The sequence below is a fragment of the Lactuca virosa genome, chromosome 2, assembly GCF_052849685.1.
Source record: "Lactuca virosa cultivar CGN04683 chromosome 2, Lactuca_virosa_CGN04683_v6, whole genome shotgun sequence".
In the NCBI taxonomy this organism is placed as follows: domain Eukaryota; kingdom Viridiplantae; phylum Streptophyta; class Magnoliopsida; order Asterales; family Asteraceae; genus Lactuca; species Lactuca virosa.
In genome coordinates, this window is record NC_136427.1 from 176853110 (window position 1) to 176875366 (window position 22257).

Consider the following 22257-nt stretch of genomic DNA (forward strand, 5'->3'; position numbering starts at 1 on the left):
TTACGTATTAAAATAAAGTATAAATCATATATACGTACATATATATATATATATATATATATATATATATATATATATATATATACAAATGTATATATCATTAGTAAGGTATCGACGATGCGGTTATTATAAGGCTAGTGTTGAGTACTTTCGACATTAGTTTACTACAAATATTGTTAAATCTATTTAAAATAGTATTATGAATGGGTGTTTAGTCGTTTATATAACTATAAGGTCATTAAGTAATTATGGAGGGTAGTTTTTGTAAATTTAATTACTATAAATAAGAGGCTTGGGCTCTCATATTTCTTGCACCATTCTCTTGATTCAAGAGTCTTTCTCTTCTTATCCCCCGAGCATTTCAGTCCCTCGTGATTCGACTTCTCTTTCTGTAGTTTTAGTATAGTAAGGTGAGCGCTGAAGCGCTGCATGAATCTTTCTTAGAAAGATTCAACGACGAAGTTCTGCCCCTGCAGAGCCCGACTCCTAACTAAAACCCACTTGTAAGTAAGTTATGCTTACCTATTTCAATATAGCTTATATTTAAAATTAGTATTGTTATTATGAACTTATAATAAATATTTGAGCTATTATTATGACTTATATAAGTGTCGTTATAATATCTTTTTAACTACTCGCGGTATGGGGAATCTGGTTTAAAGGGCCGCATAGGGTTGTTGGATTTCAGAAGTGCTATATGCCAAAATGGTCCTGTCCTCCGGTGTTTTATGTCTGGCCCCTGTCTGTACATAGTGGTTGGAAAGTATTGTTTAAACTCTTATATAATAATAATAATAATAATAATAAGACTAATAATTAGTCACGGTAAATATTAGACTAAAATCTAGTGATAATAAGACTAGGTTTCCTCGAAGGAAATTATTTTAAAGTAAACGAAGCGATGTCCGAGTACCGAGTCACCACCTTATCAAGTGAGTGCATAGTTACTTTCATCTTACACATAGATATGAAATATTTTATATAAATTACATGTTATGTGTGCATATTATCTGTATACTTGCTATCTATGTTGGATGAACGATTTTATACAAGTTTTATATGATTTAAACTGTATATGTATTTATATCTACATAATATGTTGGGTAAAACATGGGTAGATGAAATATGAGTTGGATGATGAGTTGAGAGGTGATATAGACCATGAGGTAAGGGTGAGAGGTGGACGATGTGAGAAGCCTTGTTCCCAAATGTTGGCCCCGTCATCTAGCAGAGTATGGATGACAACCACGGACTATTCTAGACAGTCCAGTGGAACACTAGCACGCTCGCAACCTGTAGGTGTTGTGAACGATGTGTTCACCCTGTGTACTCTAAACCCTGGCGATCATGCAGACTTGGTGCCTAAAACTTGGCGATCATGCAGACTTGGTGCCAAAACCCTTGCGACTATGCGGACTTAGTAGCTGTTGTATAAACCCTGGCGACTATGCAGACTTAGTGCCTAAAACCCTGGCGACTATGCAGACTTAGTGCCTGTTATATAAATCCCCAGGCCCGTATATGTAGACCGATACTGGATCGGTCCGTGATTGTTATCATTGATGATATCTTGGTCTACTCCAAGACGCAGGAGCAGCATGAGGAGCATCTGCGAGAGGTTTTGGATATTCTGAGGAGGGAGATCTTGTACGCCAAGTTCTCCAAGTGTGAGTTTTGGTTGCGCGAGGTGCAGTTTCTTGGGCACCTTGTCAACCAGAACGGTATTCTGGTCGACCCGGCCAAGGTGGAGGCCGTGATGAGATGGGAGGTTCCGAAGTCTCCATCTGAGATTCGGAGTTTCCTGGGATTAGCCGGCTACTATCAGAGATTCATCCAGGATTTCTCCAAGATAGCCGTACCCTTGACTCGGCTAACGAAGAAGGTCGTAGTCTTTCGTTGGGGGCCTGAGCAGCGGGCAACATTCGAGACGCTGAGACAGAAATTGTGCGAGGCGCCGATCTTAGTCCTGCCAGAGGGAGTGGAGGATTTTGTAGTATACTGCGACGCGTCTATTTCGGGCTTGGGCGCAGTACTGATGCAGATAGGTCATGTCATCGCCTACGCCTCGAGGCAGTTGAAGCCCCACGAGGCGAACATCCCGACGCACGATTTGGAGTTGGGGGCGGTCGTCTTCACCCTCAAGATTTGGCGACATTATCTCTATGGGGTTCGATGTACCATTTACACGGACCATAAGCGTCTGAGATACCTCATGGATCAGCCGAATCTGAACATGAGGCAGCGTCGGTGGTTAGATGTGGTGAAGGATTATGATTGTGAGATCCTTTACCACCCGGGGAAGGCCAATGTTGTGGCCGATGCGCTTAGCCGTAAGGCAGTGCCGATCAGAGACATTTGCATGCGGATGACAGTAGTGACTCCACTGTTGGAGCAGATCCGAGAGTCCCAGCAGGAGGCTATGAAGGAGGAACATTGGAAGAGGGAGCGTATAGTGGGTCAGGTTTCCTCCTTCGACTATGATAGCCGAGGGTTATTGACTCTTCACCGTAGGGTGTGGGTCCCCTATCATGGAGGCGTGCGCCAGATATTGATGGAGGAGGCGCACAAATCCAGGTTTTCTATCCATCCCGTAGCGACAAAGATGTATAGAGTTCTTCGTCTTGACTATTGGTGGCCCTGCATGAAGCGGAATGTAGCATGGTATGTGGAGCGGTGCTTGACCTGCAGGAAGGTCAAGGCCGAGCACCAGATGTAACGCCCGCAGATCCGGGCTAGTCAATTTAGAGATGATGAGCATAAAAAATGAGTTTTTGATGGAAGATTATTTAGAAGGATTAATCTTAACCAAGTTGTATTATATGTTACAAGGGTTCCGTACATATAAAGAACGACGAAATCCGAGTTATAACGAAGAAATTATGGCCCGTCGAAGTTTTACGGCAAAACCGGCACGGCACCGGGAGACGTAAATAGTGAATTTACGGTAGAAGACTTTTTGCCTTAGTAATCTAAACAAAATTTGTAGTATACGTTAAACCGAGAACATACAAAAAAAGAACGCCCAAATCTGACTTCGTATGAGGAAGTTATGAATTTTCTAAGATTTGGCATAACAGTGCACGACCCGAAACTCGAATTTTAGTTCGAGCGTTTTTGGTCTACGCGCCCTAAATGAGAGTTGAATATCTCATTAATAGGAACTCAACGGTAAAAAGACAGATGAAAACGGAGTCCATATGTAGAAGTTATGAATTTTACGCGGACATTTAACAGTATAATCTCCTCCTACTGTTAAATTTAAGATCGGTCGAGAATTAGCTTACAGAGTCTAAATGAAAGTTTTAGATCTTGTTTTTACCTACGCGTGGATATAAATAATGTCGAGAGTAGAGCTTGTATGTTAAAGATATGGATGAAACTTGATCCCTACTCTTCGAGCGCGATAAATTCGATACACTTTTGTAAATCTGAGATAGAATGAGAATTAGCTGACGGCGTCTAAATGAAAGTTGTAGTACTCGTAAATACCAACGCGTGGATATAAATAACGCCAAAAATGGAGTTCGTATGAACGAGTTACAAATTATAGTAGAATATTTACGTATTAAAATAAAGTATAAATCATATATACGTACATATATATATATATATATATATATATATATATATATATATATATATATATATATATATATACAAATTTATATATCATTAGAAAAGTATCGACGATGCGGTTATTATAAGGCTAGTGTTGAGTACTTTCGACATTAGTTTACTACAAATATTGTTAAATCTATTTAAAATAGTATTATGAATGGGTGTTTAGTCGTTTATATAACTATAAGGTCATTAAGTAATTATGGAGGGTAGTTTTTGTAAATTTAATTACTATAAATAAGAGGCTTGGGCTCTCATATTTCTTGCACCATTCTCTTGATTTAAGAGTCTTTCTCTTCTTATCCCCCGAGCATTTCAGTCCCTCGTGATTCGACTTCTCTTTCTGTAGTTTTAGTATAGTAAGGTGAGCGCTGAAGCGCTGCATGAATCTTTCTTAGAAAGATTCAACGACGAAGTTCTGCCCCTGCAGAGCCCGACTCCTAACTAAAACCCCCTTCTAAGTAAGTTATGCTTACCTATTTCAATATAGCTTATATTTAAAATTAGTATTGTTATTATGAACTTATAATAAATATTTGAGCTATTATTATGACTTATATAAGTATCGTTATAATATCTTTTTAACTACTCGCGGTACGGGGAATCTGGTTTAAAGGGCCGCATAGGGTTGTTGGATTTCAGAAGTGCTATATGCCAAAATGGTCCTGTCCTCCGGTGTTTTATGTCTGGCCCCTGTCTGTACATAGTGGTTGGAAAGTATTGTTTAAACTCTTATATAATAATAATAATAATAATAATAAGACTAATAATTAGTCACGGTAAATATTAGACTAAAATCTAGTGGTAATAATACTAGGTTTCGTCGAAGGAAATTATTTTAAAGTAAACGAAGCGCTGTCCGAGTACCGAGTCACCACCTTATCAAGTGAGTGCATAGTTACTTTCATCTTACACATAGATATGAAGTATTTTATATAAATTACATGTTATGTGTGCATATTATCTGTATACTTGCTATCTATGTTGGATGAACGATTTTATACAAGTTTTATATGATTTAAACTGTATATGTATTTATATCTACATAATATGTTGGGTAAAACATGGGTAGATGAAATATGAGTTGGATGATGAGTTGAGAGGTGATATAGACCATGAGGTAAGGGTGAGAGGTGGACGATGTGAGAAGCCTTGTTCCCAAATGTTGGCCCCGTCATCTAGCAGAGTATGGATGACAACCACGGACTATTCTAGACAGTCCAGTGGAACACTAGCAGGCTCGCAACCTGTAGGTGTTGTGAACGATGTGTTCACCCTGTGTACTCTAAACCCTGGCGATCATGCAGACTTGGTGCCTAAAACTTGGCGATCATGCAGACTTGGTGCCAAAACCCTGGCGACTATGCGGACTTAGTAGCTGTTGTATAAACCCTGGCGACTATGCAGACTTAGTGCCTAAAACCCTGGCGACTATGCAGACTTAGTGCCTGTTGTATAAATCCTGGCGACTATGCAGACTTAGTGCCTAAACCCCGGTGATGATGGACTTCGTGCCGATTCCTTAGGATGATCCTTAGGAATGAATGAACAAGAGATAGCTGATTCTTAGGGTAGATCCTTAAGAGTAAATAAGATAATGGGGATGGGTAATTGGGTTAATTGTTTGATGATTAAACATAATAATTATATTATTGTGGGTTGAAAACCCTACGTACTCACCAGGTTTCCCAACCTGACCCACTTAGTTTATTTGTATCACAGGTGTCGATATGAAGTTACTTTACACCGAGAGATTTAAAAGAGATGTAAATCACTAGTGTAAATGAATGTAAGTTCTGTTTATGCTTATGTTTCTGTATTGACGATGACATCCCAAATGTTTTAAAATGAATAAAAATACATTTCTTCGGAAATGCTTTGATAACGTATTTATCATGTTTTTCTGTGAACAAATTCCGCAAGATTTTTATTAAAAGAAGTACTCTGATTTTTATAAAGCATAAACGAAATCGGTCTTTTCTAGCCGTGAAAATGGGGATGTCACACCAGAGGCCACACGGCAAGATGCAGCCGTTAGATATTCCCATGTGGAAATGGGAAGATATTACCATGGATTTCATCACCAAACTCCACAGGCCCGCGCGGGGAGTGGATTCCATATGGGTCATCGTGGATCGATTGACCAAGAGTGCCCATTTCATACCGATCCAGGAGAGTATATCGGCCGAGAATGTCACACCCCAAAACCGGAACAGCGGAATCGTTCAGGGGTGGAGGACGTCATGTTTAGTATCACGAGATATGTATATGGTAAGCAAGTAATGAACAACCATTTCATTTCGAAAGAAAGTGTTTACAATGTGTGTGTTCACAAAACATAGAATTCATACACAAATAACAAAACAAGACTTGAAACTATAATGCTTCATCTTCTGAATCCCCAGCACGAGCACCTGTCTAATACTCTCCTGAGAATACAAGTTATTTGAAAGAGTTGATCAGCAATTAAGCTGGTGAGTTCATAAGAGTTTAGTGATGTAAGTAAGTTGTAAAGTGTTGTTGAAAATGTAGATGTAAAATGGTGTTGAAAATGTAGTTGTAACATGTAGTTGTAAAATGTTGTAAGTTGTAAGTTCTATTTTGAAAAGTTCGCCTGTTCCTCTAGAAAATCCTATATTTCCTACTTTGATGGAAGTTTAAGTAAAATGACACTACAACCCTTTCTATGGGTACTAAGCGGATACGAGTTATATAAGATTCAGAGTAAACAAACAATCGATTGTGCACATCTACCCTAAGCTCACAACCAAACGAGGAACAAAAATTAAGGCGGATAGCACACATCCCATTGGTTGTTAGATCATCGTCGTATATAACCCTAGTGTAAACACTTGTTACTCATGGAGTTAATTGTAATGGTTCCTTTATATCTAATGAAAAGTTCTTTTAAGAAAACCCATATTTCTTATAATAAAATGGTGACCACAGTGACTACTTTTATAATAGCTTAGTTTATACTGCTATATATAATCTAATATCGGATAGAAAGTTAATTGAGTGAATCTGCCCTAAGCCCACAACCAAACGAGGAACAGGAAGTAAGGCGGAAAGCACACATTCAACTACCTGTTGGGTATTAGTTTTATATATAAACATGGTGTATAAACTAAAGTATTATAGAGTTACTCACCTAAGGTCCTTTAAATTGTACTGGTTTAATAAAATGGATTAAACCCTTTACTGGGAAGTTTCTAGTTTTGAATACCAAAAGTACTGATTTTGGGAAGTATGTTTTGTACTAGAAAAACTGTGCTTTGACTTTGTGTCCTAACCTGACCCATACCTGGTACCCTTATGATGACTTAATGTATACTAAGCATACATATATATAGAATCGGGTAGAAAATAGATTGGGTGAATTCGTTCCAAGCCCACAACCAAACAAGGAACAGGAAATGAAGCGGAGAGCACACATCCTATTACCTGTCGGAACCTATTGGTATATATATATATATATATATATATATATATATATATATATATATATATATATATATATCCTGTGATGTATACATTAAGGAATCATAAGACTAGCATTATGGTCCTTTCTTTTAAACGTAGCCTTCTACCAAGGCATCTTCTGTTACGTGCTAGACTCGACTGTTCTATTTGTCGATTGTAAAAATGTATATTTTCCCTAGTTTATAACTATCTTGACTCGAAAATAGTTTGAGTTTGACTTTCAAGTGGTACTGTCACTTTATGAAAGTAATGGGAAATGTAAGTACACAGTTGTCGTTTATAATGACATGCGGATGTACTAATAACCTAAAAACATATTTGTTTTATTACGGTTATAATGTGAAGGCTAGAACCCCTACTAAACGCTCTCCCTGTCAAGAGATTAAGGGAACCAAACGCGACCTCTGCAAATTCTTGCAAGCCGTGTAATTCACATTAAAGTATATGATCATGTATACCCAATATAACTATCACCTTTTGTTTAAAACAATGAGTTAGTGATTCATTGGTATAATTAGATCCTGTATGTGTTCTCATGCTATAGCAACCTAACTTGTTTGTTTTGTACTGTATATTATACGTTCTGTTTGTTTCTCGTAATTGTGTGTTCTCTCTGTATGGTATTGTTTGATTCTCTTCACTATATGTTATGTATGGTATTGTTTGATTCTCTTCACTATATGTTCTGTATGGTATTGTTTGATTCTCTTCACTATGTATTTGACTCATGTATGAACTGACTCTTTGTGTGCTTCATTGTACTAGAAGTAATGAATAGCATTCTCCTAAACTATACCCATTATAGTTTACTAATGTTCTACTTGGACTGTTACTGAAAAGACTCGTTTATCTACTAAGTTATGTTTGCACTTTAAAAACAGAGTTTTGTATAACTTATAAAGTAACATAACTTTAAAAGAGTTTTTGAAATGTTTTGACAACTTATAAATGACATAAGTAACATTTTGAAAGATGTTTAATAACAAACATTTACACAATTATCATTGTGTTCAACTTGTATCCCCCCCCCCCTTAAAACAGTTAAATACAGTTAAAAGATTCATTACGGGGTATGAACTCACCTGATGCGGATGATTCAACGAATACGCGTGTAAGGATGAGAAGTTCCACGAATGAAGTCCCGAGACACAACAAGTCCTAAATGACATACATTGGCATGTAATGACATAAATATAGTGCTTGGAAGCAACCAAATGCAGGGAAACACCTCACGGGACTAGGAAACACTTTGGCCAAGTGTTGGAATCACATGTGATTCAAACTAGGGGAGTGTACGGCCACTTGAGCGTGTGTGCGGCCATGGGTGTGCGGCCAGGGGAGTGTGCGGCCGCACACTCATGGTAAAGAGTGCACAAAAGGTTTTCCAAATGGTAGGGAGGCTTGTAGGACTGATGCTCATCAAGTGTTGAAGCTAGAAAGGCACTTTGGAAGCCCTAACGCACCAAACAAAGGGGTGTACGGCCACATGGAGTGTGTGCGGCTGCACACTCCTTGATGAACATGGTTTGGACGTTTTCTAAGGCTCATATCTAGTAAGTAACAAGCTTAAGGAATGGTACCTACAATATGGAAGCCTTTAGGGGTGTTGAAGGGTGTTTTGAGGGGTGTACGGCCACAACTGTGTGTGCGGCCGCACACACCATATGTTCTTGAGTTCTGGGCAGTTTCAAGGCTTTAAACAAGTGTTCTTAACAAGTTCTAAGCTTAACGAAAGAGTACTTACGATCCGGAAGCTCGAGAAGGTCCAAAATCGCCAAGAACAAGTGTGTTCTTGGTGTTCTTGGTGAAATGGATGAAGATTTGAAGATCTAGACAAAACACGATTTCAAATGGATGAAATCAAAGGTTGTAACTAGTTTATGAAGATTAACAACAAACCAAAGGAGGAACACTTACATTCTTGAAGATTTAGGCTGAAAATCGGATGGTAGTTGAGAGAGAAATCGAGTTCTAGGCTTGGGGGAGTGAAAAGGGATTAAAGGAGGCTGAGTTCTAAACTTATACACGTGAGTGTGCTGCCAGGAGAGGGGTGTGTGGCCGCACACCCATGTGTGCGGCCGTACACTCCTTGTGTTGGAGTGTAAGGCCCGGTTTTGATGCTAGAAGTGTACGCGATCAATTCCTATGTTCAATGCTTGAATGTTCTAACCTTTGGCCCTTTAAATGGACTCTAAACAAGGCTAAATGATAGCAGAAATGAGTTTGACACTTAGTTGAGTTGGCTGGCGGAGCTTTACCAGGCAAAAATTTAAAATTTTTCTGGTTGTCACAGAGAAGCTGGCCGACATCTACATTCGAGAGGTGGTGGCTCGGCATGGAGTGCCTGTCTCCGTGATTTCCGACAGAGATGTGCGGTTTACTTCCAGATTTTGGAAGAAATTCCACGACGAGTTGGGTACTCGTCTACACTTTAGCACCGCTTTTCACCCGCAGACGGATGGACAGAGCGAGCGGACCATCCAGACTCTGGAGGATATGCTGCGGGCATGTGTGCTAGACTTCGGTGGTAGTTGGGATACCTATCTCCCATTAGCTGAGTTCTCCAACAACAACAGCTACTACGCGAGTATCGATCGTCCTCCCTTTGAGATGTTATACAGGAGGAAGTGCAGGACCCCGATATGTTGGGGTGAGGTGGGCCAGAGGGTCATGGGGAGCACCGAAGTGGTGCTCAAGACGACAGAGAGGATTTAGCAGGTCAGGAGCAGGCTTCAGACTGCTCAGAGTCGGCAGAAAAGTTATGCCGACAAGCGCCGCTCGGACTTGGAGTTCCAGGTCGGGGATATGGTCCTCCTGAAGGTGTCGCCATGGAAGGGCGTCATCCGATTCAGGAAGCGGGGCAAGCTGGGCCCCAGGTATATTGGACCCTTCAGGGTTATAGCCCGGGTGGGCAAGGTGGCGTATAGGCTGGATCTGCCAGCGGAACTCAGTCAGATCCATAGCACTTTCCATGTTTCCCAGCTGCGGAAGTGCTTGGTGGATGACTCGGCAGTAGTACCTCTGGAGGATATTCAGGTGGATGACAGCCTGAGCTACATTGAGCGGCCTGTGACGATCCTCGACCGGAAGTCGAAGGATCTGAGGAACAAGAGGGTCGAGCTGGTGAAGGTGCAATGGCAGCACCTGTAACATCCCCATTTTCACGGCCAGAAAAGACCGATTTTTATTTATGCTTTATAAAAATCAGAGTACTTCTTTTAATAAAAATGTTGCGGAATTTGTTCCCAGTAAAACATGATAAATACGTTATCAAAGCATTTCCGAAGAAATGTATTTTTATTCATTTTAAAACATTTGGGATTTCATTGTCAATACAGAAACATAAGCATAAACAAAACTTAGATTCATTTACACTAAGTCTGCATAGTCGCCAGGGTTTATACAACAGGCACTAAGTCCACATAGTCGCCAGGGTTTTGGCACCAAGTCTGCATGATCGCCAAGGTTTAGGCACCAAGTCTGCATGATCTCCAAGGTCTAGAGTACACCAGGTGAACACATTGTTCACAACACCTACAGGTTGCGAGCCTGCTAGTATTCCACTGGACTGTCTAGAATAGTCCGTGGTTGTCATCCATACTCTGCTAGATGACGGGGCCAACATTTGGGAACAAGGCTTCTCACATCGTCCACCTCTCACCCTTACCTCATGGTCTATATCACCTCTCAACTCATCATCCAACTCATATTTCATCTACCCATATTTTACCCAACATATTATGTAGATATAAATACATATACAGTTTAAATCATATAAAACTTGTATAAAATCGTTCATCTAGCACAGATAGCAAGTATACAGATAATATGCACACATAGCACGTAGTTTATATAAAATACTTCATATCTATGTGTAAGATGAAAGTAACTATGCACTCACTTGATAAGGTGGTGACTCGGTACTCGGACAGCGCTTCGTTTACTTTAAAATAATTTCCTTCGACGAAACCTAGTATTATTACCACTAGATTTTAGTCTAATATTTACCGTGACTAATTATTAGTCTTATTATTATTATATAAGCGTTTAAACAATACTTTCCAACCACTATGTACAGATAGGGGCCAGACATAAAACACCGGAGGGCAGGACCATTTTGGCATGTAGCACTTCTGAAATCCAACAACCCTATGCGGCCCTTTAAACCAGATTCTCTGTACCGCGAGTAGTTAAAAAGATATTATAACGACACTTATATAAGTCATAATAATAGCTCAAATATTTATTATAAGTTCATAATAACAATACTAATTTTAAATATAAGCTATATTAAAATAGGTAAGCATAACTTACGTACAAGGGGGTTTTAGCTAGGAGTCGGGCTCTGCAGGGGCAGAACTTCGTTGCTGAATCTTTCTAAGAAAGATTCGTGCAGCGCTTCAGCGCTCACCTTACTATACTAAAACTACAGAAAGAGAAGTCGAATCACGAGGGACCGAAATGCTTGGGGGATAAGAAGAGAAAGACTCTTGAATCAAGAGAATGGTGCAAGAAATATGAGAGCTCAAACCTCTTATTTATAGTGATTGGATTTACAGAAACTACCCTCCATAGTTACTTAATGACCTTATAGTTATATAAACGACTAAACACCCCTTGATAATACTATTTTAAATAGATTTAACGATATTTGTACTAAACTAATGTCGAAAGTACTCAACACTAGTCTTATAATAACCGCATCGTCGATACCTTTTTAATGATATATACATTTGTATATATATGTCTACGTATATATGATTTATACTTTATTTTAATAAGTAAATATGCTATTATAATTTGTAACTCGTTCATACGAACTCCATTTTTGATGTTATTTATATCCACGCGTTGGTATTTACGAGTACTACAACTTTCATTTAGACGCTGTCAACTAATTCTCATTGTATCTCAGATTTACAAAACTGTATCGGATTTATCGCGCTCGAAGAGTAAGGACCAAGTTTCGTCCATATCTTTAAAATACGAGCTCTACTCTCAACATTATTTATATCCACACGTAGGTAAAAACAAGATCTAAAACTTTCATTTAGACTCCGTTGGCTAATTGTCGACCGATCTTAAATTTAACAGTATGAGGAGATTATACTGTTAAATGTCCGCGTAAAATTCATAACTTCTACATACGGACTCCGTTTTCGTCTGTCTTTTTAACGTTGATTTCCTATTAATGAGATATTGAACTCTCATTTAGGTCGCGTAGGCCAAAAACTGCTCGAACTAAAATTCGAGTTTCGGGTCGTGCACTGCTATGCCAAATCTTATAAAATTCATAACTTCGTCTTACGAAGTCAGATTTGGGTGTTCTTTTTTTGTATGATCTCGGTTTAATGTATACTACAAATTTTGTTTAGATCACTAAGGCTAAAAAGTCTTCTACCATAAATTCACTATTTACGTCTCCAGGTGCCGTGCCGGTTTTGCCGTAAAACTTCGACGGGCCATAACTTCTTCGTTATAACTCGGATTTCGGCGTTCTTTATATGTACGGAACCCTTGTAACATATAATACAACTTGTTTAAGATTAATCCTTCTAAATAATCTTCCAACAAAAACTCCTTTTTGATGCTCATCGTCTCTAAATTGACTATCACGGATCTGCGGGTGTTACAGCACCAAAAGGGCTCGGAATGGACGTGGGAGCCGGAGGACGAGATGATGGAACATTACCCAAAGCTTTTTCAGGATCGAGCAGCAGACTTCGAGGACGTAGTCTAAAATAAGTGGGGGATATTTGTAGCACCCGGTTCCTGCTTCGTATTTTCATTCAAGTAATTATAACATTTTGGCTTGGGACTCGGCGAGTTGAAGGTCCAACTCGTCGAGTAGAATCGACTTTGGACACGGGAGTTTAGTGACCTACTCGACGAGTCGGCGAACTGACTCGACGAGTAGGCGTTGTTTGGACAAGACCCTAAATCTGAGGGATTGCAGCCTATTTAAACGTCTTAATGCAGCCTCCATCGTCTCTTATGCTCCCAGAACACCTCATACTGAAACCCTAATCGTTTGGTGAGATCTAAGGCCCTTTTTGGTGATTTTGGTGGTTTGTGATCACAAGAAAGAAGGAAAAGCTTGAGGAGCCAAGAGGAAACCAGAAGATTTTGAGTTTGTGCAACATCTACAATTCCTTAGAGGTATAAAGCTTATATCGTGTTCATTCATGTTCTAGATCCCTTTTTGGAGTGAATTAGGGCTTTTAGGAACCATTTTTGGTGACCAATCATGAGTGCAAGCATGGTTGGGGGTTAAGACTCCAGATCCAGGGTCCTTAGGGGACTACATGGCCTAAAGTGGCCAACCTTGTAGCCATAGAGAGCCACATGCACCTTTAGACCTCATTTTTGGGTCCATTAAGCTTATACTCCCATGCATGCACGTAAAGCTCATAACTTTACGTGCTAGATCGATCTTAGAAGCGCAGATCTGTCTTTTGGATGAGTGTTGTACATCAGAAAACCAGGATATTGACTTTGACCAGGGGTAAAATAGTCATTTTACCCTAAGAGTAGTTATCAGCTTCTGACTAAGTGTCTTTATGGGAATTATAGCCGGAGAATCGCCGGAGCAGCAGACATAGACTTCTCACTCGGATTGACAGCATTCATTCATACGAGGTGAGTTACCTTCCAGTAGTGGTGGGTCTACGGCCACAATGCCGGCCCACCAGTAGGAGTTGTATGTTAGATGATTGTCTTTGTGATATTCATCTAGGTTTGCTACTACCTGATATGTTATATACTGACATGATATGTTATATGTGATAGTGGTAGTAGGGGATAATAGTACATAAGTTCGGTTGTTAGGACTGAAGGGTAGTTCGGACACCCCAGATATGTATGATAGTATGTTTTTGTTATGATATATGTGATAGTAGCAGTAGGGGGTGGAATAGTCCCCGAGGTTCGGTTGTTAGGACCGACGGGTAGGGCAGCACCCCAGAATGGCTTGACACGGGTAGGTCGGCACCCCAGAATGGTCGTACCGGGTAGGTCGGGCACCCCAGAATTACCCGACAGTATGTAGGCTATGTGATTGTATGGTATGTGGTACGATGGGGGAACTCACTAAGCTTCGTGCTTACAGTTTTCAGTTTTGTTTCAGGTACCCCTTCAGCGAAGGGGAAGGAGCCGGCGCGGTAGCTGCACATCATACACACGCATTTGATTTTCGTACTATGAGATTTCTTGGGATTGTACTCTGACATTGTTACTAATTTTATGATACGATTTCAGACATGAGATTATGGTTTTATGAAATGATATGACTTGATGATGTTTTCTTATAAATGTTTTCTAAATCGTTATATCAAAATTGAAATTTTTGGACTCGAAATTCGGGATGTTACAACAACCTCCTCCAATGCTCGGGTCGGTCTAGATTTAAATCAGGATGACGAACTCGAGCTAGAATAAATTGTCCGCCCAATGGGTGGGGACAAAGCGAAGAGAAAGGGAAAAGGGACTTCTTCGGGTGCATCTGATTTCAGCGTGGACATTAACGAAATGCGAAAAATAACATCGTCGTTTGATCGATATAATCTTAATTTCTCCGAACGTTTGGCTTTCGACAAAGAAAAAGAAGAAGCATGGAAAAAGGAGCGGGCGGAGAGACAAGAAATGGAGGATATAAAGTTTTTGATGGAAAACACCGATCATCTTTCGGGACCGGCTCTCAAGCTCATGATGAAGAAGAGGGAAAAAATTCTGAAAACATATTTTCCATAGGTCGTTGTTGGTTTGTTTGATTTTTAGTTTTTTTTCTAATTATCTAGTTTTTTAAATTTTAGGTTTAATGTAATTTTTATTTTAATTAATGAAATGCTTTTTATTTTTAATTAAATTTTATGTTTAGTATTAATTTAAAAATTATAAATCATACAAAAAATATTTAAAAAAAAAAGTGAGGGAAGCCCTTCCCATCTATTCCTTAGGTTTTAGGTGAGGGAAATGAAAGTGAGGGAAATGGGGGTATGACCCACAAAAAGTAAGAGAAGCTTCCCTTCCATACCCTCCAGTTTAATAACTAAAAAAAATTAAAGATCATCATTCTCATGCCATGCGATAATTAAAAACAAAAAAAAAATAAATAAATAAAAGATCTCTAATGCATAAAAAAAATAAAACAATAATCTAAAGTCCTTCCAAGTTCTTCTCGATGCTTACACTGGTTTGGATTATATATATATATATATATATATATATATATATATATATATATATATAGAGAGAGAGAGAGAGAGAGAGAGAGAGAGAGAGAGAGAGAGAGGTTCATATATGAATGGACATCTATATGTGGATGTAAGGATTAATGTGGACCAATTATTTCAAAAATCTGATTAATGGTAGAATTGTAATTTTAGGTTTTAATTAATTTTGGTAAATTAAAATCATTTAGTGTCCCTTTAAATTAGCAAATCAGTTTCGTATCTTCAACCCCACCTTTTACGACCACAACGCACGATCGCCTTCTTCATCACTATTACTGTGGACGATCATCATCGCTAAAAGATTATGTCTTTGTTTATAATCGGACTTCTCATCGACATCTGATATTCGCCGGATCCCTTCGAGTGTTCATGGATTTTTTTTTGGGAAAGAGGACACAGCTCCAGCAAAATTATGTTCGTGGAAAATTTATATGTGAAGGGTTTTTCAATTTTCTATACTCAACTCCATGATTTCGAATCTATATTCAAAGGTTAGTATGTTTTCTTTGGTTAATCGCCCCTCGTAAAAAACAATTTGTTTAATACATGATTTTTAATCCATATCTTCTTAACGACGATGCCATAGTACATGAGAAATATATAATACGATTTGTGTAGTTGATTAATAATGAGATACGTGTAATTGATTTATTTATTTACTTTTTTTTTTGAAGTATCTGATTGTGATTTATAACTTTATATGTGTTCTTTTCTTTTCATGCTTTATTGTACTGCACAACTTTCTAAATCTTCTACACTTTTTTATGTTTACTGATTTATTTATAAACTTGAGTTGTGGTCAATTTCTCTCTCGGCAAGCATTAAGATTCACATCAAATTTCTAGTTCAGAGTTGTTGTTTAGTTATCTCTCATGGTATTTATATAACTCTGAAAGAATTGATGTTGATAAAATACTTTTAGTAGTACTCTGTTTACATAGTTTTTTTAATGGGTTTAGGTTTTGAAGATGTTGCCATTGATATGGAATTGAGTTTAAGAACATAAACCTGTTCATAGTTATATAATTATGAGAATCTTGGAATTTCTAGATCATTACTTTTCCAGAATCCTCATTCCTATGATAGGTTGTTGATTCCAAAGTCTTGTTCTAGAGTTCATTATAATTTTGGATTTTTTATTTGGGGTTTTCCGTTCTTTTAGTAGAATAAGAGAAATGGAATTGAATTCCCTGCATCATCTATCCTAGGAATAGTCAAATCCATCAAACATGAAATCTTAAATTACATTTGATCAAATTTCATTTTATATTATTTGTTCTTCAAACATTTAACATCTTTTGGATTTCACCTCGAATTTGTTTTACATTCTAACAGAATATTATATCAAGAATATATGTTTTATGTAATACTCAGATTCTTACAGAATGCCTATTATTCTGTTTGCAGGTCTGCAGATCAATGATAGGGTATTATTAACAAACCAAGAACAGATAAGGATTCTTCAAGAATTGCAAGAATTTTTCTTTTTTAGATTTTTTATTCATTTGATGTATTTCACGTTATAAATGTATTTTTTTTTATTCGTGTAAAAGTGTAAACAGATTCTACAAAAATATATTTTTTACATTAATATTTTAACCTTTCAAATGATATGTTATACAAATACAATGTTATTCCGCAAAATTAGTATTCTAACATTCTCATAGAATGTCATTCGGTTAGAAAGTCATTCTGGCAGAATAAAAAAACGGGTTAAATTAAAAATAACGTTAGAATTAAAATTGAATTAATTAAAAAAAGTCAGAATTCAAAATAAAAATAATCAAATATCCCTTAAATTCCGAAAATTTCATTAATTAAACTCATGTTTCCTAATTTGAAGATAATGCAAATGTACAATATTACCCTTTTCTTAATTAAATGACATATATTCTATTTTCTTTAAATTAATAATATTGATAAATTAATTTCTTAAAATAACCAAAATCATTGGTCCATATTCATCCCTACATCCACACAATAGATGACATCCATATTATAATCTAACCCTATATATATATATATATATATATATATATATATATATATATATATATATATATATATATATATATATATATATATAATTTATCAATATTTTTATTTTTAAAAAATATCATATGAAAATTTTATAATTAGAACATGTTAAGTCTTAAGGATGATTTGGTAATTTGACCATCATGGTTTGTCTAGTTCTAATTACACCAAACACTATGTAGAAGTTCTCTTCAGTTTTCAGTCCTGTCCAGTCCAGTTTCATCTTGTCCATGTACCAAACGCTAGCGACTCATTTGCGACGATTTGTTGTCGCTAATACCTTTAGCGGCAATTTTAGGCATCAATTGCAACAATTTTTGTCGTCATCAATTTTTGTCGTCATTAGTAGTGACTTTTCTTTTTGTTGTGAAACGTATATAATGATTGTATTTTGGTGTTTTTTTAAGGATTCTGTCCATTTGGCAATTAAACGCTCCAAAAAATGGAATTCCAAATTCCAAATCTATGAGATTCCCATATAATATAGACAAGGCTATTACCAACAATATCTCATGTTCATGACATCTTCAAAAGTTGTTCATCTTTGATTTTTCTGTGCTCAAGACACCGATAAGACTTCCATCTTTCCTGGTAATTGCATGAGTATCAACATCATCTCTCCAGTGTCCACTAATAACCATCAAATCAAAATCTATCTCTATCCCTCCCAATGGCGAGTCTAGAACGTAAAACCATTTGGTTAACTATTTAAGTGAAACGTTAAAAAAAAAACTATTTGCGGGTTTGGGACGGGTTGTATAAGCAAAAAAATTATTATAATTGTACCTGATGAGGTCTTATATCTTGATATCAACGGTGACGGAGGTTCGGTGCCCGACGGATGACGTTGTGCAGTTGACGGTATGAAGCGGGAGAAGAACAACGTTTTGAGAACGATTTTTTTTATTTTTTTTTATTTTTTCATTTATTTATTTAATTATATTTTACTCTTATTGCATTATTTTTTATTCGATTATACCGTAAATAAATTGGGTGCCCATTAAAATATAAAATGCTTGCTTTTTAAATCTTGATTTATATTTATTTTTGTTGCCAAAAAGATTAATATAGTTCACTCAAAGTTTTTAAGGTAGGTCACAATTTATAACCATATATAATCTCTTATAAAAAATTTAAAAAAAGGTAGGTCAAGTGACCCATCTTTGATATACTTAGACTCTTTGATATACTTAGGTGCTGTTTGTTTTTCCGAAGCAAAAATTCAAAAAGTCTGCGGACCACCTCTGCAAATCTCTGCAGCAGAAGAGGTGGACCAAACGGCTGCAGACTGTAATAAGAAGCGTGTTTGTTTTTGTTAACATCTGCAGACATTAAAAATTTAAAATAAACTAATTTAAAAAACAACATTAAAATGAATTAACTTATGTAAATCAAATGAGAGAAAACAGTTAAAAGGATATAAATTTAATGTATTAAATGTTAAAGGGATGAAAATAGAATATAGTATATAAGTAAAGGACCATAAACGTAATATTAAATATACTTAATGGACATTTAAAAAACAACATACCAGGTTAGATTTTTGGAAAAAAAAAGGCTGATTGTTTTTTGGGATTGGATTTTTTTAGGTTTAGGTTTGAAGGGTGGGAAGAGGTGGAAAGAGGTACAACAAGTGCTTCCCCAAGAAGCACACGAGTAGAGGTTTTAAGCCCCAAAGACTTCCGAAAAACAAACTGTTGCGAGACAAAAAGTGTTGTGCGTGTGCTGCGCCGCGCAGCAATAAGAGTTTTGAAGAGTTTTTTTAAGAAAAACAAACATCACCTTAGACTCGCCTCTCATCCTTCCCATGTGTAACTAATATGATGAAATAGAAAATATGTATGATCTTCTTTTTGACAAAGAGTCATAAAGTGCATCTCCAATTTTTAATAGCAATCATAGATGTTGTTTGGGATAATATTTTCATTTTAGTTCTTATGATCAATACATCAATGGTAACTTGAGGTGATTTACCTATAGAAAAGTTTTTAACTCGTGGAAGTGGGGGAGTATTATCTTAGGATTAATAGAAAGCCTAAAGTTTTACTAATAATATTCTTAATTATTCTATACTATGAAAGTATATCTTTAGATCGAACAAGCATCGTTTGACTTCAAATCATCCACAGACTATTTACACGCCATTATATTAAATGTTTGGCGATTACACATGAATTCAAATGCTTAAGGTCATTGACATATCAAAAAAGGTTTTGGTTTTATTAAGGTCAAGTCAATTTGTGGAATTTTATATAAATCATATTTGAATGTTCATACATAAGTTGACAAACAAAACTAAAATATACTGTTATTGGATGAAAATTCTTTTCAAGAACAAAAACTTTAAACATTACACAAAAGGGACGAAAACCAATAAAAAAGAAAAACACTACACAAAAGAGAGGTAACGGTGTCTGGGTCGTCGAGACAGTTGCGGAGGTTTGTAAGAGAGCTAGTACGATATGACTGATTTGGTGCCAAGGGTTTATGGGGAGGGTTGTGACTTGTGACTTGTGAAATGCGAAAGGAAAAGAGATGGGAAGCTTTTGATTTTAATAATCGACCCTTCCGGTTTGATAAATTATAGATTCGCAAGCTTTATGTTTTTCCATTTCAGTTTAATGATTTTATCATATAAAAAGTTACAAATTCAACCCTATGGTTTTTATTTTGTAAAAAAGAGCTGCATATTCAGAGTATTTTTTTTATAATAGACAAAGTGTAGGAATGACAATGGGGTGGTCAGGGGCGGATTTAGTATATAGCACGGGCCACCGCTCAAATTTTCTCATCTAATGTAAATTTAGTGAAAATTCATCGTAAATTTGTCCCAATTCAGTCACAAATTCATCACAAAGTTTGATACTTGTGAATTTAGTGTAAATTCGTTGGTTTAGTGATGATTTTGTGATGGAAACTCCCTTTTGAAAATAAGTTTTCTTCTAGTAGTCCAACACCTAAAAAAATTATGCAACCTATGATTTTTTTTTTTTTCGCCACCGGGGATATTCAAATTCCTATTTCCCCAAAACCCGATTGAAACCCGACCCGAAACCTGAAAATGACTAAAAAATATGGAAAAAGCAAAATGCGTGCATATTGATTTTGGAGGCTGTGCACTATTTAAATTGGAAGTGTTTCTTTTATGTCGACAGAGATTTTATGAGTGCATTAGATAGAGAAACTCAATATAATTATTTAATTAAAGACATCGAGATACTTAAAAAATCAACTCCTGTCATTTTCATCCAACAATAATATTTGTCAACCAAAGATTTTGGAATCGTTTTTATAGTTGTAGGATAGTCCGGTGTGATTTAATAAAAAACAATAAAGGTCATAGATTATTTTTTTTTTAGGTATAATGACTTAAAAGGGTAATATTTTTTTATTTGTATATATTTGGTCTCTGAATTTTTTTTCCATCCATATTGACCCTATCAATTTATTTAAACTGTACATATTCAGTCCTTATGACCAGCTACTCCGAATAAGCTGAGAATATATCTTAATATGATAATATATTTCTTACTTTGTACACATTTAGTCATTATATATTTTTGTTGGAAAATAAGTCCTTATTGTTTTTGTACACATTCAATATTTCTGACGACATGTTACGTGAGACAATCATTAATGAGGTTTTCGAGGTTGTTGATGTTTATGGTCACCACGGCCTCAGTTGTTTGGTTGATTAAATCTTGTGTTCTGAACGTTGTAACTTTTTCATATGATTTTAGATTTTAACGTTCTTTATATCTATGCGTTCATATTTGAGTTTACTACAATTTTCGTTTAAATTACTCCCGTTATATATATATATATATATATATATATATATATATATATATATATATATATATATATATATATATATATATATATATATATATATATATATATATATATATACAATCTTTATATCAATGTTTCTTTATGAATGTATGTATGAACGTTTTTTATTAGCAGTCCAATGAATTATGAATAACGTGTGGATATAAAGATCGTAAGTAAAATTTTATTACTTTAGATTACTCAAGTTATCCGTGTTAAAAAGTAATATATTTTTACTTAAGATTTTATAAAAAAAAAATTCATACATACATTCATAAAGAACGCGTGGATATAAAGATAGTAAGTAAAAATATATTATTTTTTTAACAGGAGTAATATAAACAAAAGTTGTATTAGAATCAAATATGAACGTGTACATACAAAGATCATTAAAATCTGAGATTGTATGAAGAAGTTACGATGTTCATAACACAAGACCTAAGCCAAACCATACGACCTAAGCAACTAAGCAGTCGAGACCACTATGCTCTTAAGCATAAACAACCTCAAACACCTCATTAATGATTGTCCCATGTAGGTTGTAATGAGAAAAACCTGAAGAAACCGGTCATAAATATCGAATGTGTACAAAAAAAACAATGACTTATTTTGCAACAAAAAAACATAAGGACTAAATGTGTATAAAGTGAGAAATATATTACCCTATTAAGACATTTTTCTAGCTTACCTAGTGTAACATCCATAAAATTCGAGCCAATTTAAAACTTTTTAAAACATTTCAAACACATGATTATTACAAACTTGTTTTCAAAATAGTATATTGTCAGAGTATCCCAGAATCAAATCATAAAATCATAAGATGTGAGGAGTGGTACGATCACGCCTTTGCCTTCCCGCGATCATCAGAAGTACCTGAAACAATAATTGATAAATATAAGCTCGAAGGCTTAGTGAGTTACCCCCAAAATACCAACGCCATACAGTCATAATCATATCATACAACATATAAACAAACAGATACAACATGCATAATGAGCCATCAGTCTGAATGGACCGGCTCTCGGTCCTCAGTCTATCTGGACCGCTCTCCGAG

At 36.2% G+C, this 22257-nt stretch overlaps 1 long non-coding RNA gene across 1 annotated transcript; it reads left to right on the plus strand.

Moving 5' to 3' along the window:
- Positions 1–15549: 15549 nt before the first annotated feature.
- LOC145156638 (uncharacterized) lies at positions 15550–16940 on the plus strand. The gene is made up of 2 exons (XR_013736835.1): positions 15550–15823; positions 16740–16940. It is a non-coding gene; the product is annotated as an uncharacterized LOC145156638 (long non-coding RNA).
- The last annotated feature ends 5317 nt before the right edge of the window (positions 16941–22257 follow it).